The 25,750-nt window shown below is 42.4% G+C and overlaps 1 long non-coding RNA gene across 1 annotated transcript; it reads left to right on the top strand.

Moving 5' to 3' along the window:
• The first annotated feature begins 421 nt into the window (after window positions 1-421).
• On the top strand, window positions 422-23,214 carry LOC144022628 (uncharacterized). The gene is made up of 3 exons (XR_013284385.1): window positions 422-472; window positions 19,499-19,559; window positions 23,143-23,214. It is a non-coding gene; the product is annotated as an uncharacterized LOC144022628 (long non-coding RNA).
• The last annotated feature ends 2,536 nt before the right edge of the window (window positions 23,215-25,750 follow it).

The following is a 25,750-nucleotide window of genomic DNA, read 5'->3' on the forward strand; positions in this document are numbered from 1 at the left end:
TTCATGCAATGGCTGAAGTCTGTCTCCTGGACTATATTGTTTGAATCAGTGAGAAATGCCAACAAATTGATGGATGTGACACCCCTACTATCACATCAAACGGTAAGAAGAGCAGCAATGAGTTTTGTTTGACACACACACAAAAATGCTTTTGCTAACGTGTCCATGCGTCACATACAAACAGAATAGTGTATGTATGAAGTGCCACTAGAAAAATGATTTTATTGTCTTTCCCCACAATATGGGCTTTGCTTCCGCAAGTAGAAGCTGCTTACCTATCGCTTCACCCTGGCTCTATACACGAAGGTCAGACTCATCAATCTGGTCCAGAAGTCAATTCATTCTCAAATTGTTTTCACTGCTTACGGTTTCTTCTGCCTGTTAGTCTTCCCCATCTCCACTGGCTAACCACAACGCTATTCTGATGGAACACATCACAGCAAACAAAATGAATCTGAATGGCAAATGTGAGGTAAGAAAGATGTCTCATTTTCACCCACCAGGATGTTGGAGCTGTTGCAGGTCTTTATTTCATTTTTAGCAGGCTCCGGAAATATATTTATCTATGATTCACCTTAGGTAACCGCGTGGGCAAAAAGGTCGCCGTGCAAATGAGACAGGAAGCTCCTCTATTAACAGCCAACCTTTATTTAACACCTCAGCCAAAGGCCCTCATTTACCTGGGGCTGCCAGAATTGATGAAGCCAGTCTCCCAGATGGCAGACGAGCATGCCGTCTGCTCATTCAGGAAGCTGCACCTCCCTCCTGCAATTACATCCATGAAGGAGGCCCGTGTAATTGCCAGGCTCCCAACTGGGGAATTGTTGTTAGCACACATCCCTCTGGGTGCTTGTAAGTGAGGCTCTGTTGTTTGAAGGGTTGGGAGAAGACAAGGAAAATCGGCACCTGGCAGGCAGAGATTGCACACATCCACTTGGCATCCATCGGGACAGCTTAATAATAAAGTGACAATAAAACGTTGCACGCGCACAGACTGCTTTTAGCGAACAGAATGAGCGCGGGATCAAGTATGATCTCAATGAAATCTCTTCTGTCAACAAAAAGAATGCAATGCACACACAATAATCATTTATACATTTTTGCGCTTGTGCAAGTATGATTCAGATTCAGAAAAATGTATGCTTTTTCATTTGCCAGAATGAAGAATTGTAGCCTACGACACATATAGCATTCACACTCACGTTTACACCGAAGGATAATTTTGAGTCTTCTGTAAACCTGGGATGTGTTTGGGATGTGGGTGGATACTACAGTACAAAGACCGTGACAGAACATTCCAACCTACAAGAAAAGAAAAAGGGAAAATAACTTCACTTAGGTCAACTTTGTCCCACACGGTTAATAAGACAATTGTCTCCTCTCTTAGTCTTTCATACCGCATTGTCCCACCGCTAATCCTAATCCCGTAGGGAGGGCGCCTATTAATCTGAGTTGACATATATGTGCTGACAGAGCCATTGCAAATCCTCTTCCGAAAAAAAGAGGGGGCTACTTAGTGCTGCGTGAAACCAACTCGGTTTGAAGTAACTTCAAATAAAACGTGCCAGGGAATTTAGGCAAGAAAGATGAAGGCGTTATGTTTTCCATGCGCGGGAGCTGACGCACTTTTCAGTCTTGTCGGGTCAAATCTGAGAGCTGAAGACACCGTAGTCGCATGTTTGAGATCAATCTGTCATAACAAAGCTAAATTATTCCTTTTTAAGCCTCTTGTGCTGTAAATTTAAAGGCAAAATCTACAAATGGGCATCTAAGATTGCATCTCGTCAGTATTGCTGTGGAGAATTTACTGTTAAATGCTGTTAATCCCATTAAAGCATAGTTTATGGATTTATTGTCAAAGTATTTATCAGCAATAAATATGAAATATTACATTTATTTACTTTATCCATTTACAACATTCCTCGAAATCTTCAGCTTCTGCTTCATTGAGTTTTAAGGTTATTAGCGTTAGCACTTGTAGATGCTAGTTAGCTATCCACGCCGAACAAACTGAGTCTTCAATAAATCTGTGATATGCATGTTTTTGGAACGTGTATGAAGCAAATGTGCAAACTTCACACACTGTACAGGTATCACCCAAGCTGTGCTTCATGTGCTCGCGGCAAAATGTTTTGAATTGTTGGTGACTGTAGCAAGATAGTTTCCTCTGGAGTTGTGCTTTAATCACAAGCTGTTTCATCAGACATTCTATCATAACCTGTACTGCTCTAACACCCAAATTCCTACTAGAAACTGATTATCGAGCCTTGTTTCTGTGTAGCACATTGACAAGTGAAGTGATGTTGTGGAGCCTGCAGCTTGCATCAGCACCAGCACTGTAACTGTAGCTTCCCTAGAGGAAAGGCGCCCTCTAACCAATCCACAACATTGGTGCCGAGGGTTGATTCCGTGGTCAGCACTGTACAGCGCTTATTGCTTCCGGTCGCCCGCCTGCCTGGTACCACTTGAATCTATCCATTAGGACGAGACAAGTCCCCTCCACAAATCCCAGCGGCATGCGCATGCAATGATTTTAGCAGTTCAGCTATGAAAGAAACGTTTAAAATGAAATGGAAGTCAGGCAATTGAATTATTTTACAGATCATCATTTACCTGAAATATCATTCTGAATCTGAGGGCCAAGAGGACTGCTTCAGTAAAGTTACGATTGTGGAGTATACATTAGGAAAATGTCCAGCGCTCTGACATAGCAACAGGGCCAGGTAATGTGCTTGATCAATAACGAGTACAACCATAGCGAGCAAAATAAGTGTTGGATCATCAATACTATATTTGTCGAGTATCATCGTGTTTTTTTTTTTTTTTTTTTTTTTTTTCTCTTTTAAAGCTGGTGGGCAACTTCCTGGTTTACATAGAGGATGGGGTAAGATGTTTTGGATGGATCGTGTCATTTTTGATTCTTGCAAGAATGCACCATAGTAGTTACATTTGCACCATAGTGACTTTAATCTCTTTTTTTTTCTTCTTTTTTTTAAATGAATGCTATGCGCAAACCAAAACCAAGAGAGACAAGGAATACATAACCTTGGAATAGTTAATACTCAGTTTTGAGGTATACTATTTCAAAATGGTTTTGTTTTTTTTCCAACATTTATTTCAGTAGTTCAATTCAACAAGGCAAATTCTTTATGTTTGACCATATTTCAACCCTAAAATGTAGTTTTTGTATTTTGTTTTGGATATAATACTGTAATTACTTTTTTTTTAAGCTCTTAGCAACAATCATCCCTAATATAAAACAGCATCATGAAATATTTGACCATGTACCGTAACGTACCTAGGCAATCCATGCAGTGTATAAATTTCACTTTGTGAGCTACTGGAAGTTCTCCACAAAATTCTCATCTATTGAGATGCAATTGTTTATTACCTGATAAGGAGCATCACTGGCAAAGTATTTATTTTTTAAATGATACAGCTGTTGCCATTAATTTTATTAGATTGTAGGTATTAGGTATCCCTATCTTATGGCCAGTCGGAGTACAGACTAAAAATAAATAAATAAAATCTCGTGACCTCACCCATCTCAGACATGGGCAGAGATTTTCTTCTTCTTATCCTGCTTTCACCCTAATGAGGTGTGTAGAGCCCCCTACTCTCCATGCACCAATGTCACCTGCGTAAGCCACCATTTGTCTGTGGAGGGGCAATATGGGACCCTGGGTGGGATTAAGAGGCCAGATTGTCTGTGGCGGTGTCTGTTGTCTGTCTGCGGCAGGAGAAGGCCGAGCCGGAGGATGCTTTGGCTTTTTAGTCACGGCTAATCTGGAGTGTGTTGTCCTGTCTGAGCCGGGTTACAGCTGGCTCAAAACAGCACACTTACTGTATCTCTCTCTACATAATGACGTTCATAAATGAGGCTATTTTTAAAAAGTGTTGCTATAGGAAAGATAAGCCTGTAGTACTATCGACTATATTCCTGCAAATAATCCTCTAACACAGGTGTGAAATCCAAGGCCCGTGGGCCATAACATGTATGGCTGTGACAGTTTGCTGTAATTTGAGCATCTGACAATAAGAGTGGTGCTTATGGGCTGACTAAATTTTTGTCATTTGAAAGTTAAGTGATGAAATGAATGGAGAAAAGGCATATCAATATGATAATAGAGGCTTAGTTCCAATCTTGATATATAGGAAGCAGTCCATTATTGCACTCTAGACAATTTCCTTATTCAGTGCAACTGAGCCGACTCCTATTTCCAAGATGGCCGCAACCATGAAAGCTCCCACAAACGCATCCCACAAAGTAAGGTTCAGAGATCGAAAGAAGACACAGAAAGTAGTGTAAGCGGTGTTGCATCTTAGGTAGAAGTGAATCAATACTTTTTGACAGGTTTGGAATCAACGGAATTGTGAGGAATACCCCCAGACTTTAGTGCACCCATAAAATTTCTGCCACGATCCTGCTCTCAGTCTGTGTTGTCTGGTGTTTTTCCAGTGAGCGAGTGATGGTGCGTTCTCAACAGCGCTGCACCCAGGGTCGCCGCACCCTATACGCAGAGTACGCATAGTGCATAAGGCACCATCGTCCGTGCGGGGCCCCATTTGCCTGTGGGTACGGCACACGCATGCACTTGACATGTTGCATCCGTGAACACACGTGCCGGGGGGAGTATCACTCGTGCTAGCATTGGATGCGACATTACTACGTTTGTTTTCAGTTAAAGACACGAAGAACCCATGTATTGTGATTGCCGGTTACATAAAGTTTTTTTGGGGAAAAGTGCTTTCATTCTACAATCCAGAGATGCGTGGAGAGAAGCAAAAGAAAACGAAGCATGTCATTCACGTTCAGCAGTAACTCTTGGTGACCACTCACACAATTGGATATTTCAAACATACATAGAAAAAACTCATTCAATGTATCAAACAGAAATAAATACTATGTGAGCACGATGCAGGGGGTACTTGGAATAATTTTACAATTTATTTCCCAGATCAAAAATCTGTCATCGACGCATTAAAATCAGAACATCTGCATGGCAACCTAAAATTTTCACAAAACTCATATATATATATATTTTTTAAGCATACATATCAGCCTCAAAACAACCCACAGTCTATTGATTACTTTCCAAAGGGCAATATGGCTCTGTGCTCTATGATTAAGAATTGTGATATAATGACATGGAGCTGGGAGCATCGGCGAGTGATCAGATGCGATGGAAATGTGCGTGACATCAGCCAAATCAGAACAGGTTTCCTTTCTCTTTAGCGGTTTGCAAGTTGAAAATGTAAACGAAAGTAAAAGAAACAAGAAGTAAACAATTACCGAACGTGCATCTAATCAAGCCATGACTTGGCGTCATCTTCCCAAGATGAAACAGTTTCGACAAGATCGTAGTCTTCCCCGTCATTTTTCTGGTGGTATCTCGTGAAGTAAATGCAGACGTTGAGCAAGGTAAGTACAGTCAAACCTCGGTTTTCGAACGCTTCTGTTCTCGACCAAATCGGTTTTCGACCAGAAAATTCGAGAATTTTATGTCTCAGAACTCGTCCAAAAATCGGCTCTCGAACTGAAAAAAAGCCGAGCGTACCTGAACGCGACTCACTCGCCGAGTGTAGAAAAGGCTACAAAGCTGTCTATTCCTTAAAGCCTAATTTATGCCTCCACATTTGCTCTCGCGTTGATGATCGCCGTAGGTCACATGATCGACGCGAGCCATGAATTTTAAGTGCCGCGTCGCTCGTGGCCGGCTGCGGTGCACACGTCGCCAATCCTTGAACGCAGTAGATGGCGGGGCGTAGCTCGCTTCTGATTGGTCCGTTCGATGGCGTTTTTTCTTTTTTTTTCTCTCTCTCTCCCCGCCCCCCGCCCAGATAGTTTCCGTGAAGGCAACTGGCGGCGCAAATCGACTTCCTGCTCGGAGACCACGGCTGTGCATGTGGATACGTGCCTGGGACGAGAGGCGGAAAACAACAATAACTTAAAAAAAAAAAAAAAAAAACTGTGTTCGCTAAGCGCATGGCTGTTGTGTTTTGGCGAGTTTACGGCCGACACCGGTGCAAATTGGCAATAATTAATTGCCACGGTGATGAACTTACTCTCCCCCCGGCTTTGTTTCGTGTTTCTGAATTAAATTGAACTTCCTGAATCCGTCATAAAATGCAGAGGAATCGCCACTCTGTGGCGGCCCAGCCATAGCGACAGCGGGACTTGGTGTGAAACTCCAGCAGACACAGATGTGTATTGCGCACAAGTCGGAAGGCAAACGCACGAGCGGAGCTCCGACGTGACGCCTCCACGCGAGCCTCTCGCAGAAGCATACTGAGGCCTTAAGTCTGATATGTTCAACTTTAACTGCGTAACTGAGACGAATCCTAATTTGCATAATTTGTAGTCTGTTCATTGGAAAGCGAGTTCACGTGACACAATTTACCCTCGCGTTCGTGCGTGTGGCCGCTTTAACAGAATCAGTCTTCGCCAGCAGCGATAGCAGCAGGAAGTCTGGCGCTAGCGTGTGCGTCAATGACTGGTGGGTCCTGTTGTCCTTATTTCTTGTCTGTAACCTTCTTGCCAGAATCAGCTATAGCTTGTTCCTTCTAAAATGTTTGTTACGAATGTTTGGGCGGTGTTTCCTCATCCTCAGGTTACCACATAGCACTCGTAAGTTGATGTTGCGCTGCTAAGCCCGAAACCGGAAGTGTCACCATTTAGTTTCACAATAAGAGCGTATACCGGAAGTGATGTTCTAAATGACGCTAGCTTAATTGCGCTAATTTAATTTGTGGAAATTGTTTCGGATTTCGAATAATTCGTTTTTGGAACAGCCTTCTGGGACGGATTATGTTCGAAAACCGAGGTTTGTCTGTACTCAAAAACAGTTAACACAACAATCCTGTTGAATCATTACAACAAGCTAGTGGAGCAACATGTGGAAAGCATGCACAGGCTGCCGACGTACCATTAGGAGTTAGCCGTTTACTAAGTAGCCGTGCAGCCACCACACCAAAGCAGCAATCAATGGTGTTATCGTTTGATCATCCCATGAGAATTGCGAATGATTGCTGGTCTGCGAAAACTTGTTTGTTTGGCCTTTAAGCCATGCAAACTTTTATCGTCGCATGAAAATTCCCCCCACCCCTCGAAAAAAAATAAAATAAAATTCGGGGGCACCATCACACTTTAAAGCTTAGGGCACCCAAAGGGGTAGCGGTGGCACTGGCCGCAACTGTGGCGCATTTTTAATCAAAGGCTCATGTAGGCTACACGTTTTCTGTTGTTTTTCCCGTTTGCCAGCACCTTTTGTTACTGTTTACACTAGTGTTTTTCTGTTATGAATTGCCAAATTGTATTTTCGTTGTCTGGACCTATGTTTCTGGGATCTTCTTTTCTGCCGACTTCTGTCGGCTCGTGTCAACTTCAATGGCTCTGTTTTCGTAGACGCGCAGCGTGCAGATCAAAGCTTCATTTAGTGTGCATGGCGAATATGGCGACCATGCTGAGCCAGGCTGGGAGTTCTGGCAGACATTTTCTTTTACATGCCACCGATGCACCTGACAGTTTGGTGGCTGAAAGTAGACTTAAAAAAAAACAAAAAAAAACTCCACCCTGGTGCACAGTTACACCACACTTTGCACTAGAATTGCACTGGGCACAAAAATAGGGCTCTAAATCTCTCCTACAAAATGGTAACAAAGGAGTTAGCCCACTTTTGTTCTCTGTGGCTTATTTTTCCTTGACTTCTGTTCAAACTTCTGTAACAACCAAACACAGGGGCAATGACATCATATGGTGGGGAGTTCACATCCAGAACATAATAGGTGATGGGGGAAACTTCCTTGCGCTTTTCCCACGAGTTCATAAACAAACAGTGTAGTTCAGCTTCTGACTAGCAGACATCATGCCTAGCCATGTCTGGAGGGGGGGAAATAAAAAGAAAAAAATCCCCGCCTGTTCCAGGCTCTTCACCGCCAGTGCAACAACTTAATGCCATTTTCTGTATGTTTTTAAAGCATAATTCACACTGTTACTATTTAAGAACTTCAAAGGGGTTGTACATACCACACTGGGATTTTTGGCACACTATCACACCCTTAGCAATTATACTTATGTGCATTGTCTTGCTCTTGTAACCGCATCCTAGAGGGCAACCATAATTTTTATGGTGTGACAATTAGAAATATGGCACCTCTGCTCTAACAGACAGAATTAGTCATCAAATGTGTCATCCATGCACTAAAGACAAATAAACACCTGTCGAAAATAGACACCTCCTTTTTAGCATCAGGAAAAATACCAGGTAGGAGCTATATTAATTGTATAGTTCACACACGGACAAAGTGTTCCCTGCTGAGGCCATTTGAAATCCAATTCAGCAACACCTACATGTAAACAGCCTGTCAAATTCATTGTTTGTTTGTTTTCGCCCGCTGAATGTGCCGCAAATCTTACTGATTCCTCCATAACAGTCCTTTTCTATTTTGTGCACCCCAACAGACCTTTTTTTCCCGTGAGTATATATCAATTTCCCCAGCCAGTACTTGTAGTAGATATGTCATTCAGAGATTTGTTGGTTATAGGGAGGCAACGGTTTCAGATTTTGGTGTACAATTATAGTCTGCCAAAAAACAGTTTTACGGTTATTCTTATTGACATAAAAACATCACATCGGCACAATAAATAACTGAAAATAAATGTAAAAAAAAAAAAAAAGTTGGTGCCTTTTAAAACAAATACAGCAGATTAGACATGGATAAAATATGGCCTGGTACCCAGTTTTTCTTACATCTTAAAAAATATCATCTTATTCTTTCATCTTTCAATTTCTTTCCATTTCAGTCATACTTAGAGGTGAAATGTTCATCCACAGCCTTTAAACTGGCGATTTGTGCAGTTTACCACTACACATGTAGGCATTTTGCAGCCAAATGGCAAGATACGTTTCTTTTTTTTTTCTTTGAGAGAGCTCAGAATTGTTCATTCGACAGTCTTACCGATTCAACATCTTATCATCATTGCTTAATCTCATTTTCTTTTTGTGAGTATGTGTGCATTTGTGTGCGTGCGTGTTTATGTGTATGTGTGTGGGCGTGCATGCGCGTGTGTGCGTGTCAATTTGTGTAAATTTGTACTCATTAGTTCACCTAAAACCTAATACAAATCCCATTATCCTTCACCTTAACTGGATTCTTCAGAGTCTCGCCAGAGTCGTGAAGTTCAGAAGGTCAGGAAACCAGAGGAAAGGTCACAGAAAAGAAAGATAAATCAAAGTACAAAGCACAACTAAACACAACCTTCCACCCACATGGTTACAAAATCAGAGTGTTATGCCAACCCCAGAAACATCTAAATTTCAACAAATTAAGGCGATCTCAAGAGACCAGAGGAAAAACTAAAAGGAGGAAGGAGGGAAGGATAGCAGCGAGCAGTGGGAGGGAGAGGCGAATTCTGTTTGAATTTCAGTAGATGCTGGTGTGATAGATCTGGCATGCATAAGGACCACCACCAAAGAGGTGAGCCATCGACCGTGGCCCAGCAAAGAAGGCGTGGCCCTCCAGTATCACACAAGCTATGGTCGTACCAAGGCACAACCCCCCACACTCCCCGGGCGGCCACCGGCCGGAGAGCCAACCCAGACACCCGGAGCAGCCCCGCCCCGGCCCGCGCCTCAAGCCCAGCGCCGCAGAACGAGGCCTGGCAGGCCCCCACGGCACCCCACTGGCCCACAGCCCCCACGACCACCCCGCACCCCACCCACACCCGCCACCCACCACGACCCAGTCCCCGCCACATCCAGGCCCCCAACCCCAGCACTCCCCCAGGCACCCCGCAACCCCCACCCCCAACCAAGTTGTAAATTCGTGTGTTTTGTCATTTTAAATACATACAAATACATACATGCGAGATACGTTTCTTAGGAGCACCAAGTTTGTGGCCCCGCGGCTTCAAAAGTCTTGGCCTTTGGCCTATCCAGTGCGCGGCTATGCTCGCGGGAGCTCACTGCCTAGCTGCGGCCCGGAGCCCCGAGGTCGGGAAGGCGGCCGGTCGTGGCAAGCGGTGTGCCGTGGCTCCCGGCGACGGCTCGGGCTGGGAGGCCAGACCGTCACGCCCCGCTGGGCCTCCGCCTCTGCCTCACCTTGCTCACCGGCGCCTCCACGGTTCAGGTTCCACTTTTCCCACTACACTCAACCTGGTCCAGGCCGCCTCGGAACCCAGCCGCGGGTACGCAACTCTCCCTGCGCGTTTAAAGCTGAGCCCTGTGTTGTTGTGTGCCTGCTGAATGGACCGTGTGGAAACAGAATCTCTGTTGTGAGCGGAAACAACCAACCAGTGTTGTTGAACAGCTGTGGTTAGATAATGCTGACGTTTAAAAACCACGGTTAATCAATTGCTGCACCCCTAGTTGGTTAATGCAGGACACTACAATAAATAATAGGTTTAAAAAAAATCATACACAGAGAAAAGGGTCGAGATAATTTCCAGTCTTTCAGGGATTCAATCTGATTTCCCATTTAATTGCTTCATTAAACTTGGGCCCCAGGGAGGTGGGCAGAAAAGGCAGAAAGGAAGCGGGAAATTTCCCAAGAGCAGCCTTTCTCACCACATTCTGTTTATCTGCCATCCATACAAACACAACGCTTATCTCCAGTATTTCTGACGTCTGCCGCTTACTTCCAATGTGCTTTAAACCTTAATCCGCGCGTCTGGGCTGACTCCGGGTGGGGTGCACTACCCCTCGTATCTTCTTTCTTCGAGCGTTCCTCTTTGTTAGTTCATCCAATAATAATTTAGTACTGCTGTTTGAAGAAAAGAAAATAATATGTTTGATTTAAACAATAACCACCCCCACACCAAGTTTCAATGGCCTTGACTTGACAACCACACCGGATGATGATGATCCAGAGCATTTTCAGGTGGCAGCTAGACCACATTGTCTGAAACACTACAGTAAAGCCAAATACTGAGTTTTGCACAAATTAGCTTCAGCTTTTAGCTTATGGTAAGCGACATACTTGATTGCTCTGTGGAATTGTCAACATGGTGGGGATGAAGGGGGTATTTGTTCTGCAATGTTTAGCAATGTTTGCCACATTCAAGGCCGGGTCATGGTCACAAAATCAATATTGCCCAGCAGTATTGTGCTTAGATGACAGAAAGAGAGCATTATTATTAACTAGCGTTTGAAATATACCCAATTTAGGCAGTGCGGCATACAGTGGACGACGAGACTAGTAAACAAAAAACGTTTTTTGTCTTTAAAAAGAAAAACAGTGACTGCATCTGAACCATTTCTGCTTAACGCTAGTCTATAAAAAGCAACCCGAAGTTGTGAATGAGCATGTTGGTTTCCAGGTGGAATAGTGTGATAATAGAGGTGATAGAGTGACATCCCAGTTTCTCACTAGGGCTGCTTGTGTTTGTAGCAAATAAAGGTGTTCTATTTTTGGTATTCCTTCCTGGCGGTCCAACCAAAATGACTCCCATTTTATCAAATTGATTCTCAACATGGCCACAAGCCGCTCTTTCTGTTTACTGGCAGAAAAAAAAGTTGTAAATCTCGCTGATGGGAAGTTTTGTCCTTCATGTCCCTCCCCACCCCCTGCCGTCCTTTGTTGCAAAAGCAGTCAACATCAAGGGCCCGATTCGTCTTGGGCGCGATTGAGTTTGAATTCCTTGTGTTGCCATGGCACCAGCGGGGTGCTGTCACTTAGCGAGATGATGAGCTCTAGTTTCTTTTGCAGCTGCCATATCCGCTATTTTCAGATGAGTTGTTGCACCAACTCGAAACAGACGGGAAGTCAAACATGTCAGACGACGTCAGTTGCTGCGTTGCCGATGATGCATCCGTTTCTCGACTCAAACAAGCAGCATGAGGAGACAAGCTGAAAACAAATGTAAAACAATAACAAAATAATGGAGAAAAAAAGGATAAATCTATCATTTCTTGTAATGTCATGACAGCAAAGTCCCACCACTGTTGACTTTGTCCGGCCCTCCAACTACTTCAAAGCATATGAGAAAGCGCCCTATAAATCTGATATATTAACATTATTATAAAACATTTTGTTGCCAATGCAATTTTGTTGGTACCTGTCAGTGAAAGTGAAGTGAAAGCTTCCACAGTAAAGATGCTGTAATTGTCTTCTTGCTTTGTCAGTTCTACACAATGAACACCCGCCACCATTAAAAAAGATCTTCATCTAGGTCAAGAGACTATAATGCCTTTGTTGTCATCGCCACGTGTCACCTTCTATTCAGCGTTCCTACATAGCGTAACATTTACATCAGCGCCGATGTGCTGGCTGTTGCGTGCCGCTGTGCCACTTTCGCAAGGTGACGTCGCCAAGCCATCGAGGTTCATTTCAATCAAGTACGTTACGACGAGGTCCAACGCTGACTCGCTTCTCACCTGCCAGAGTCACTCACGGTCCAGACTGAGCCACAACAAGAGAATTCCTCGTGTTGGCGACATCGCTCTTGTGAGAGAACGCAGTGAGGGGAGGAATTTAGTGTCATAATCAGCAAGAGTCTTGTTTTGTCACAGAGAAATAATGTGGGAGCGCTTAGCAGTTGCAATCGGTAGACTAGACTGGGCCCAAACAACATGCACTGATTATGGGTTGAATGACTAAAGATTTGTTGTAGTCTACTAAAATGAAATATGACTGTTTTGTTTTTTGTTTTGTTTTTTTCAGTACAATACTGCCATCCATAAACATTATTATACAGTGGTACCTCTACTTACGAAATTAATTGGTTCTGGAAGAAAGTTCTTATGTAGAAAATTTTGTAAGTTGAGACGCATTTTCCATGTAAATGCCCTAATCCGTTCCAAGCCTCCCAAAATTCAGACATAAATGTTTTATAAAGCTTGTAGGTTAAATGTGGGTCCCATGTTGGTTTGATTTGGCAGTCCCGGTTAAGACCGTTTCTTTTTTCTTGTTTTTCTTTGACCATTTTATCATTTTAGTTCTTGTTTTTATTTCCTGTCACAGTAGTTAGAGTAGTGCTTCTCCCCGTGCCCGCGTGGGTCTTCTCCGGGTACTCCGGTCTCCTCCCACATTCCAAAGACATGCATGGCAGGTTAATTGGGCACTGAATTGTCCCTAGGTGTGCTTGTGAGTGTGACTGGCTGTTTGTCTCTGTGTGCCCTGCAATTGGCTGGCGACCAGTTCAGGGTGTACCCTGCCTACTGCCTGAAGCCAGCTGGGATAGGCTCCAGCACCCCTGCAACCCTTGTGAGGAATAAGCAGTTAAAGAAAATGGATGGATGGCTTAGAAAATAAATATGCACAAAATCAAAACCTGATTGTGTACTGTACGTGTGTTTTATCAATTTATATTAACCTCTAAGTTGAACAAAGAACTCACCAAATTGTAAAAGGATACAACCTTAATTTTAATGACTGATTAAATGAGGTTCTCATGTTATACTGATAAAATGATCAAAAATAGATGTGGTGCTCCACAGGCTTGCGCAAAATTAATATAAATAAAATATTAAGTTTGAGTCTCTTTCAATTAATGTAGTCAATTGATTATTAATTTAATAATTAACAATTACTGATTTAATAATTAATTGAACCAATTTCCCTTACAGTAGTATGGTCGACACGCTGAATCAAACCTAGCACTGATATGAAATTTTAATCCAGCTGCTTCAAGTGATATGCATCAAATATCAATCATGCTCAAATATCGACATTATCCTGCACATGCAACTTGTCATATGTGATTAAACAGTCAATGGTGTTCTTGCTTGGAAGATAATCCGTGGCTAGGAGAGCCTTGAATACAGAGATTTACCTTCGGTACTCTTGGCCACATTACGTCAGATCCATCAATTCATTTTCCATCCCGCTTATCCTCATTAGGGTCAGCATTTAGCTGGTGCCTGTCCCAGCTGACTTTGGCCAGGGCAAACACTGGACTGAGCAATCACAGGGCACATATAGAGAAACAAGCATTCTCAGTCACATTCAAACTAATTGATCATTTAGAGTCCAGAATGAATCTAACATGGATGTTTGGGGAATTTGGGAGGAAGAAAATGTGAAGTCCACACAGGACGGTCAAAGCCGAATCCCAAACCTCAAAATTGTGAGGCAGACATACTCACCACACATCCTTGCCACTTCCTACATCTGATATACAGGGGGATGCAAAGGTAGATTTACAACTAACCTTTATCAAACATCATGTTACATCACTTCAATTCAAAATACATTCTTCATATAATATGCCACTAATTTCACTGATGTGATTCTACTGTACACCAAATTTTGGACCCTCCTGTATATTTCCAAAACTAATAGTGTTCTTTTTATCATGTAACCGTGGTATAGAACCGCAGGATAAGCAGAAATTAACCGTAAATGCTACCGCGCTCTCCTGCGTGTGGCGCAATAATGAGGGAGTACAATGGGGTGGTTAGGATTTCGTTTAGGGAATCATGTCCTCATTGCTGCACACACACACGTGCATGCACACACTTTCTAGTTCATGTCAAGACACATTTACTGTAGCAGGGCATTATCTCTGCTAGGTCCACTTATTACCGTTGCACAGTTAAACAATTCACGTCTCCCTCTCTGGTCCCAGGCAGAGAGCGGTGACCCGTGGCACGGGCCCCCATGACGTGCTCGATATCAGCAGAGACATTCCAGGCTAATTCAATTATTCCTGTGCTGATACAATAGCTAGAGAAAAGGCTACACATGCTTATTTGGTCTACTTTACTCGCTTATGATAGTGTTTGTTTCCAGATTAGGAATTAGATTATTTAGATGAAAACTGCTGCTTGACACATGATTTATGCTTTTGTTTTGTTTGTAGTTTGCATGTATATTTTTCATATACCTTAAGTCAAAAAAAAAAAGAAGTGATAATTTCAAACAAGCCCTCAACTTGAAGAGCATTTATCTTCATAGAGTCAGCACCTCATCACCATAAACTGAGTTACACATATCAATGAGTGGACACAACCAAACTCTCACTTCTTTCATTTTTCCTTTGTCCTTTTGCCCTCCAAATGAACACACAAAAAATAACATGACCTATAGTGTAAAAGCCTGTTACGATTCAATTAGTCTTTCCCAAAGCTGCTTAAGACAGGCTGTAAATTGGCCCACGTAAATTTTCTTCATTTAGTTTCAAGGCAAATGTAACAGCACAGCCTCATCCTCCATCTTTGTTGAACACATTGTGAACCCCATGTGCCGGAGTTTGTTCAACAAACTTGTGACAGCTTGCTGTGTAACTCGCAGGCTTCCACACAAACAGAAATCAGGGTCCAAATACAGAGGAAAATTAAAAATGCTCCAAAGTTTAGGGAAAATATGCTTCATGGTGAGTGCTAGGACTCAACTCAGTCAGCATCTTTTGTTTTATTGGTTGTTTGTTTTTTGTTTTTGTGTCTGTGATGTATAGGATATTTCATTAACGGCAATTAGGAGAAATATGATGATAGCCACAATTCTTATTAGACATAGCGGTAACATAGCAGCAGCTTAAGTTAATTAAAATGGCTTCCCAGTTCCCATAATGGATTGTGTACTCTGTGTATGTCACACAGCTTCTAAATGACCGACAGTCAAAAATGGCATACAGAATCGGCCTGAGAAGTTTTAGGAAGAAACTAATTTTCTCTGAGACTTTGGAAAGAAGATCTTCAGGATGACACATAACACAACTGACACTCGAGTCCAGAACATCAAGACTAATCCAACCAATGCGCCAGAAAGAAGAACAGAGTTAAAGCCTTGCGTCTTAGATTAGCTGCTTTTTTGGACCTTATACGTTCCACTGTAGTCCCGATAAGGTGGCGCAGCTGAAAAGGCATAAAGGTGTGCCTTTGTTTACTCCTTTATGTCCACTGAGGGGGCGGTTTTACGGCGCAGTCCCATTTACGAGGCCCAAGGTGCTCATGGGAAACGGGAGGCAGGGACGTGTGACTTACAGTCCTGTCGCTGCTTAATCAACCTGTGAACAAACTGACCTCTCTGATTAACTGGAGAGCACAATGAATGCCCTCCCGTCCATCAGTGTTTTACAGCCGGTGCATTCTCTCTTGTGAGTTTGAGTGCTAAATGAGTAATTAGTGTCATTGTATTAAAGTTATTTGAGTTCACAATGTCATCATTTGGACATGGAACCTTAAATGTCGAACTCAAGACTATTACATGAAATTGGACACTTTCTAATTTTTTTTAGGATTTCAAAACTAAATTTTCCAGTGAGATCAATACTTGGAATAGTTTAAGTACAGAGAGTCTATTTTAGACACCTAATACTGTATACTGGTCAGGAGATCCTGCAGAGGAAAGTGGTGGTCCTGGGGCTTCCTGGTCAGACGAAGGTCCTCCTGAAGGATGTGATGGTCCTATGGCGTCCTTGTCTGGAAGTTCAGAAGATCCCCCTGGCTCATTATCTGGAGCTCCAAAATATTTTAGAAGTGCTCCTAGAAAGACAAACCTCCTTATGTTAGCAAGTAAATAGACCATGAGTGAATATTCCTATACTTGTATTTTTTTTTTGTTAATTACAGTAATATTGCAGTAATGCATCCAACCATCTATTGTCTTAACCGCTTGCAGTAATAGAGAATAGTCATTAAAATTAATCTGTTTTTCTATTAAAAATTGTGATGTACAGTGCTTGTACTCAATTACAAATTTGTCACTGAACTATAGGACTGGCCAAGAGAAAGTTAAAATCTGTAAATAAATGCCAGAGGCTAGCGAGGCTTGCTAAAATATATAAATAAACAAACTTGCTAAAAATAAAATAAAATGGAGTTTCACCTCCAACTATCCATCACCAACAAGTCCCTTACCTTTTTCCTTTGACCGTTTTTCATATTCAGCTTTCTTTTACTTCCGTTTTTCCGCACCGTTGAGATGGCTTCTTTTTGATGACATTACGGTGGCTGTTTTATTAAGTAGTACTCTCGCTAATGGGAAGGGTAGATGGGTAGCTGTCAATCATTCTTACAGAGTGACGTTACTGACGTAGCATATCACAAACGGACACAAAAACACCAGCCACTTCTTAACATCACAGTTTATTTTAGTTATGCCCTGTTCGTTAATGAAAAATGGGATGTAATAAACCAATATTTGAGACAGAATAAAGACAGGACATTTTAATCATCCTCAGCTTGGGGCCCCCTAGTGGCTTCGCCAAAAACGGCTATGAGGGGACTCCAAGTCTTTGAATATAAGGGTCAAAGTTCTGTGGCTAACTAGCTTGCGAACAGTGCACGTACACCTTTACTCCTTCTCGTCAAACAACACAAACAGATGTGATTCAAAGTTACAGAATATCACAAAGTCCTTTGTTCTCAAAACCTGTCAATTGGCTAATTAGCAAGCAGCTAGCGCAAGAAGCTCACAGCAATGTAGGTGTATTCTTCACTTTTCCTTGTCAAACAGCACAAACAGATGAGATTGTGAGAAATCAAACAACCCAATAAAACCAAGAGTGATGGAAGAAAAACATTTGATTCAAAGTAATTGAAACCTTCAAACATGCCATTTACAATCAAACAATGATGATATCCCAGCCATCCAAGATGAGATGTTGCAGCGGTCAATGAGGAATCTCAAAAGCAGATTTCAATAGATTCGTACAGGAGGGTGTCATCTACAGGATGTAATTTAAAAAAAAATAATAAAAAAAATCCAATGTTTCTCAAATTTTAAGGTTTCAGTTCGCTCCCATGAAATATTTTTCTTCCATCACTGTTTTATTGGATTGTTAAAAAGTTCCTTTTTTTTTTTTGTGTCACCCTGCATTTGAAGGCTTCACGCTTGACTTCACAGACCAAACAGCATCAGTGTGTGCATGTGCGTGCGCAAGTTGAAAGGTTAACTGGCTCATTAGACGATGCTCTTTATGATACAGCTAATGATCACCATTGTATGCCATAAGGAATCCAAAGAATGCCCTGCTTTGAAGGCCCGCTAACATTATGACATTAAAGAAAACATTTTTTTTTCCTCTGTGGTGTAAACAGTCAAAGCTTTATTGGTGTTATAAGATTCACATTCCAGACACAGAGGGATGTTGGGTTTTAGTATTTGTGGTGAGGCGTCTGATCTGAAGTGTTTCGTGCTTAGCCGCGACTCACTCGCAAGTTGAGACTTTTCCCAAACCTTTGTAATATCAGTAGTCCTGTGCGGGCCTGTGCTAGTTGCTGTGAGGTATTAATAAATAAGACGACGTGCGAACAACATTTATTTTGACAACTTGCTCTCACGAGAATATAGTACAAGGATTGCATGCAAAAAGTAATACATGTTAATGAGTAGCGGGGGGGGGGGGGGGGGGGGGCACACTAACATCTACTGCGCTTAGGAAAAAAACTCCTTTAAAACTATGACAAAATCTAGCTTTTTTGTGACAATTTAACACAGGTTATCACAGAATGTTAGAGGTGAGTGGAATTTTACTGTTTATTTTTTCACTCAATACAAACTTTAGATAGTGACTTTCATATTTTTAACAAGGACACAGGAGACTGGATTTGTTTTTACAGTATAGTTGGGTTTATTGTTTTGACACCACTTTTTTCAGACCGATACCAGTACGAGTACTCATCTCTTGACTCCTCAAAAATAAAAAAAACAATGACAGATCATTTTAAAGAAAAAAAACTATATATTGCAATACAGCATTTTTACATGGAATTGTTTGCGATTATTGGCAAATTTCTACTCCTCTAATTTCATATTTCTAGATCCTGATGGTAAAATGGCCACCAGAGTCGCAAGTACCAATACCTTGAAATAAGGCCAGGTATCAGCCCAATACGATACCTGGCATTGCTACTTTTTACAGTGTACTTAATAAAATTGTATATGGGAAAGAACAGCCGCAGTCTCTTTCAGCCATTTACTGAATACCGGGATAACTGTAAAACATGCAGGAGCTGCTGTCAGCTACAGCTCATGGTTAGACACTCGCCAACGCCTTCCAAATTCAATAATAACCAATGTAAAAGCTATTCATGAACCACAAATTAAGGTATTCTTGTAAAGTGGTGCCATTTTTGTCAGTGATGAGCGGTAAGGGCAGGCAAGGTACGCACTGCCTGACCAAGGCTGAAATGAAACGAAAATGAATTGATCTAAATTATTTTTGCATTTCACATAGCCTGCACTATTAATATAGATTTGAAAGTGACAACATCTGGCGATTTTCATAGCTCAATTAAAAAGGACTCACGACTTCTGGCCTGCAGGCAAAAATGCTGCAAAATTCTCCTGCTGAAGGCACGCGTCTCCGATGCCTCCAGCAGCCCTTTCAGAGTAGCGATGTGTGTTCGCGCATGCGTAGTCAGTTTCCCAGTAGAAAAGTCCTTTACGCAAATAGGCAGATTGCTACGCAGCCTTTTACGCAGCTGTATTATTCCTATGCGAACATACGTTCGCACAGTGCATTCGTGAATTCAAAGACACTTAGCGCAGAGTACGCCGGTAAGATGACACCACTCTGGAAAATATCAAACTATTTTCACGCCTTTCTTTTGAGGAAAAACGTCATCTTTTGAAGGATGGGAGACCAACACCTTAGCTACCGGATCTTCAGCAAAGTAAGGGATATTATTATTTGTACTTTTCACAAAGAATGCTACAAAAGGAAATATTGGCTTTGTGGTTGGTTTCACTTTACATGATGTTTGACATTGCTATTTCTAGCTTGATTTGACAAGGAATTAGACTGTTTTACTGGGAGATGTCCACTTTATTACATCCTTTCCGGGCGTCCGGACGGGTTTTTATTAATGAATGAAACTGTCCGGTTTTCGTTGTGCGGCAAATGGGAGGTGGAGTGCACTGCACCGTGTTTATCACGACGGGCAGACCCACATTTGCGTACATCAGTTAGCGTTCGAATGATGTCCTCGGCTGCAACGGTGGGTCAGAGTTTTAGCTGAGTGGCGAAGTGATGAGCTGCCTCACGGGAGGCGAGGGCACGAACCTCGCTCATCCCAATTTGTTTGCTGAGCAAAGAATGCGCTTAAAACATTGTGTCATAATCATTTTTGGCAAGTAATTTTGGTTTCTAACAATACAGAGGAGGCATGCATTAAAATAGTTTGAATGTATAGCATCTTGGAGTAAACTATCATTTTTAAGTATATTAGTTCGGCCTAAGCGTCCTTTTTTTCCGATTAAAATAGAGTCACCCTAGGATATGTTGTACACTTGCCTGCCGACACGCATTTGGAATTGGTGTGTATGTTTCAATTTACGACTGCCTGCCTACCCAAGCCTAGAGCTCACTGCACGTCACTGATTTTTGTACAAGGACTCATACAGGTAGGTAAGAGGTTTGTCATGTCATGTGGTAATAATGCTGATACCATGACAACAATCTGTCCATGCGCGTCCTTAGTGAGCGAGATGTGACGAATTATTAGCAATGTGGGTCAACAAGCGCTGACCGGTCTGTCTTTTACAAAGAAGTGAGGTCTCATGAATGTTGGTGTGCAGCTTCAAATGACGTGACCACACTATGGACCAGGTGGGTGGACGACATGACTGTCAGTATTTGGCGAGGGGTGTTGGTGGTTTGAAGCGGAGATGTCTCCCTTCAACAATGTTTACAACATTGTCAGCGATGGAGGTTAACAAGATGTAGACCCGGGGTGCTTACAACTGTATATAAGTTTTATGCCAGCACTTTTAGAAGGGCTGCTTACATTGTCGTGGTCTCCATCGCTTTGAAGCCAAACCAGACATTTTATTGTCTTTTAAATTTGGAATTTGAAGGGCACAAAAAATATGCACCAGTCTCCACTCATGGAGAGTCTATATTAACAGACACTTTGCTATTTAAATGCACAATAACATCACTTTGCTGCTCATTGGGTGGTCTTGAGTGAGACTCTTCATAAACTTAGTAGGCAGCTATCACATTATATTAACTCTAATTTGGAACACTTTTCATCATAAAAGATGGTATGTGGAAATATTTGGGAAACTAAACTACAGGAGGTGTACAGTAGCTCTAACTACTAAGACTGTGGTCAATTCCAAACCATCCATCCATTTTCTTGACCACATACTCCCCACAAGGGTTGCAGGGGGTGCTGGAGCCTCTCCCAGCTGGCCATGGGTACACCCCGAACTGGTCGGCAGCCAATCGCAGGGCACGGATTAATTATTGGATTAGTTGTGATCTAATACCGTATGTGATGCTTATCAGCAATTTTCCAGTGTGTCAGGCTAAATTAATACTTCGTCCAAGTGCACAATTCAAATTTATTGCAGATAGATCCTTTCGATTACTCACCGATACAGAGTACAGATACCACTAGTACTTTTGATATTTAAAATTTCATTTAACACAATGACAAGAAAATGTGAATAAAGACCTTTCTTTCAGATGCAGATTATGATGATGATACCGATCTGCCAAGGAGGACATAGTCATTGCCAGACTTTATTTTATGTTTTGCTTTAAGTATCGCAGGCCTGTATCGATAGCCTCCTCCACAAGTACCCGATACCTTATAATAAGGCCAGTATTGGCCTGATACAGATAGCTAGTATGATTTTTCACCCATCCCTTGAACTCTTACTATTTGCTGCGGATACAGGCCAAGCCCTGATGTGAATAGCGAAAATCTATAAGAATTCCATGTTGTAATTGCGTATGGAAGAAATGCATTTGTATTCTGTACATATATTACAGCTTTGATCTTAGCACAAAAACAGGATTTTACAGCAAGTAAGAGACTAGGTAAAACTAAATACAATGAATAGGCAATTTGCAAATGCAAACCGCTAATATCTGAGGGTTTGTTGTGTCAGAATTTTTTTTCAACTCTCTATATCCATGTACATTTGAAGTCGCACATACCGTACATGAGCCGACATATAAAGTCTATATCTGCGTTTAAACTGGTGGTGGAGCACATGAAACAACCCACTGGTAAACTTTAAAAGTTAAGTTGGTCTGAGTTGAATTCCCCCCCTCCTTGTTTTAAACGAGGGTAACGTCCGCATTACTCCACTGGCCACTATCTTAAATTATTTTGCTTATCTCATGATGGACACACCTCAACTTTTGACCATATTTAATCTGCGCTTTCACTGTACTTCAGATTTACTGGTGTTTTTCTTTTTGTTCATTTTTGTTTTTTGAGGCAGAAGTGCTTGTGTATACCTCACCAATCAGTGAGTTTTGAGGACCTTAACATCAGATTGACTTGGCATAACCAATCTGTGCATTTTTGATGCACTTGCATTGCAGCATATCAGACATGATAAATATTGGATTTGTATCCACATTTGAAAGAGTCCAATCCGAAGATATCCAATTCCATGCGTTCTTTTCTATTTACACTGCCATGACGCATATCTGAATTGTGCCACTCGAAAGCAAAATAAATTGGAATTGGGTCACTTGAACCTTGCAGAGTAAATCCAGCCGTAGCCCATGTTTGCCAAAGGTGTGATTCTAGCTTTCCTCACTCCACACTTGATGAGGACTCTCTGTGATGATCAGTCATTGGTGAAGGCCTTGTAACCTGGGAAGACAAACAAAAGACCCCCACGTCCCTGCTGTGGGGAGACTGGGAGCGCCAGTCCGGGATCGGCAAGGTTGAACTAACACAGCTACTTCACTCTGACCTCTTATTGAGCCCGTATCCGCCATCCTTCATTAGATCCGGCACTCACACCTATTTAACCTGCCGACACATTAGTGGCTGTAAATACCGCCTGGCGTCAAATTGAAGGCATCACATTAAAGAGACAAAGCAGAAACACCATCACTGTAATCGGATTTCGACAAAATTGGAAAATTTGGGGTCAACATGATGATTTTTACTGCGATTGGCTGGCCACCAGTCCAGGGTGTACCCCGCCTACTGCCCTAAGCCAGTTGAAATAGGCTCCAGCACCCCCCACGACCATTGTGAGGAATTAGCGGTCAGGAAAATGGATGGATGATGGTTTTTTATTTATTTATTTAATGATCTAATGAATGTTGTGTGTCTAATGAGAAAAAGCACGACAGAAAATGAATGGATACATTTTTGCACACAGTCCAGTCCTATCTTTCTGCCATCATCTACTGTATCTGTTGCATCACGCTGCATTCACAGAAACATGTGGATGGCACAATCGCATTCTCTTCGCATTTAACCGTATCATGTTTTCCAGTCCTGTTCATTCCGCCATGTAATCGCCCCCATGAGCCAGCGCAGTACGTGTGAGCCCCGGCGAATTATCTGTTCCATCTCAAACGCAAGGAACGCGTTTGAAGCATCGGCCGTGCTGGACCTGCTGTTTCAACGCTGCTCTCTAATTTGGACTTTGCTCTGCTCGGGCCTGACACGCACATTGTTGTGTAATTAAAGGAGAAACGTGAGTGCACAAAGCCTCGGTAGCCCGCCGAGGCTCCATGAGAAGAATTAAGGTGGCGAGCGCGCTGTGCCTACATGGGGTGTGTAACAGAAGGGCTAGCACACACACAGGGAAGTGCCATATTGAGGCACCAAATGCTCATCAGAGCAAATATTTCTTTGTGAAAGTACATAACAATAGACATAAAATTATCAGAGGCATTTGGGTGCACCAAAACGGGGCAGACACGATAAGACCTGTCTTCTTTCTGCTCCTTTTCATTAACAGTGAATAATATGGTTTTATACTGTACTGTTTGTTTTCTTTTACAAATGACTGAAATAAATGATTAAATGAAATGAATGAAAAAAACATCTCTTTTATTTAGATTCAGTGCTTCGATGCAATTATTGGCAGTGTATTATGTGGAGTAGTTTGTTTAAAGCAAACGTGTCAAACGTATTTTGTCTGAAATATGGTACAAGATCAGAGGCCTGAGTGCAGAGGCACCCATAAAGACAAAGCTTTTTCACTCTTTCAAGCAGCACTTCATACAGTACACTAGGGGTGGGGAAAAAAATCGACGCAAAGAATGGATTTACCTCGCCATTCAGACATGTCAATTAAGATGGAAACATACTCAACATAACACGCCGCCTACGCAAAGGCTAACTTCAAAAATAAAGCTTTACCAAACAGTACACTGGTGCCAATGGAATTGCCTTGGTGGGCTTTTACTTTGAAGTCAGCCAGCGTGGTGATGTGACCGCCAGCTTGACTTGCCTTTTCGACGTGTTGGCTTACATATCGAAGTTATTGAAATTACATATTTTGTACCAACATTATCACAGTGCCGTCCTGAAAGTATTTTTAATCGCTAATTTAGGATGCTAAGAAACCTCAAGCTAGTTACGCCGTCATCGTACGATACGTTGCAAGCCTCCGACGTTAGTGTTAACTAGTGTTAGCAATGCATTAGTGTCTGGCCGGTATGGTGGCCCTGAAGTGCAAAACACATAAAAGCGCTAGCAACTGTAATGAGCGACAGCTACCTGGCTTGCTTGCTTTACTTTTTCAATATACTGGATTTAGGCTACTTAGTAATTTGCTCTCCATGTTTAAAGGAAGAGAATGTGCCTTAAATTGCACTCGGTCTATTTCATTATTTAAAAAAACAAAAAACAGAACTTTGTCTTCATTTATTTTATAAAACACCTTTGCCAATAAATAAAAACATTCAATTCAAGATGTCAAATATTGCTGTTTAGATTTTAGGATCCGAACCATGACTTTTGTAATCCTTTGCTGTCACTGTCAGTACTTAATCTCTCTTGTCCTTGTTTGTGGGGGTGCTAATCCCCTAAATGGTGGTAAAGTAGGTGGGAACAGTGGCGAAGAACTGGTGTCTTGGCACTATTTGCGAAGAAGAACAGTCAGCAACTTTTTCACTGTCACTCACATTCTGATATTCTCATATCGTGATATATTGTTGAGAAGATTTCTTACAATATTTTGAATGTCGTAGATATTGTGTATCGTGATATGCTCATTATCGTGGGCCACGTATCACAGTATCGAATCGTGAGTAACCCCGGGTTTTCACTGGATGCGGTTGCGGTGCGGTGCGTCTTGACTGCGTGCTCCGGACGGGTCAATTTTTTTGTCAATCCACACCGGCTCCGCACAGCTGCGGTCCGGCAGCTCCGTCGCCGCCCACTTCCCAACGTGTCTCGCGGGACCGCGCGCGCGCGATCATGTAGCATTTCACAACGACAAACATACAGAAAGTCTGCTCAACAGAGAAGCAGAAAGATATGAGATTCCATGCAGCATCCTTTTTTTGGTTGTCCTTGTAAAGTATATTAATAACGAGAGTCGGGTCAGTGCGGGTCCACTCTTTATTTCTGTCTTCCGCGTCCGGCTGCCGCTCAGTACGGCAAGCGAGACGGGCACAACAAGCAATCGCGAACATCAAACTCAAAATACATTACAGTCCTTATAAAAAGGATGTGCCGTGTCATATATTATTTTGTGGTTTTCCACCTCCAATATAAACCTCTCCTCGTCCATGTTCGCTGGTGTCTAAACCGTGAATGAGCACATGGCCCGGCGACGCCCACGTCACGTTTTGCTGAAAAACTTGCGAAATAGGAGCTGGCGAGTATTTTATTCTGAAAGGTAACCGGAAATTTATTTTGAAACTGCCTCGGTCTTCCTGTCCCGCTCGATGTGTTTTGTGCTAGCTTGCCATTTGCCGGAGGCCTACCGCTGCGGCGTCCGGCAAAATTAGAAAATAGGCTATCCTTGCGGAAGGCTTGCGGCACGCCGCAGGCCTTCCGCAGTCGACACGCAACGCACCCGCAAGCGGTGTAAACTGCACCATTCGAATGAATGGAATCTAATTGCTTGCGTCGCCGGACCGCAC

The sequence above is a fragment of the Festucalex cinctus genome, chromosome 1, assembly GCF_051991245.1.
Source record: "Festucalex cinctus isolate MCC-2025b chromosome 1, RoL_Fcin_1.0, whole genome shotgun sequence".
Taxonomy (NCBI): domain Eukaryota; kingdom Metazoa; phylum Chordata; class Actinopteri; order Syngnathiformes; family Syngnathidae; genus Festucalex; species Festucalex cinctus.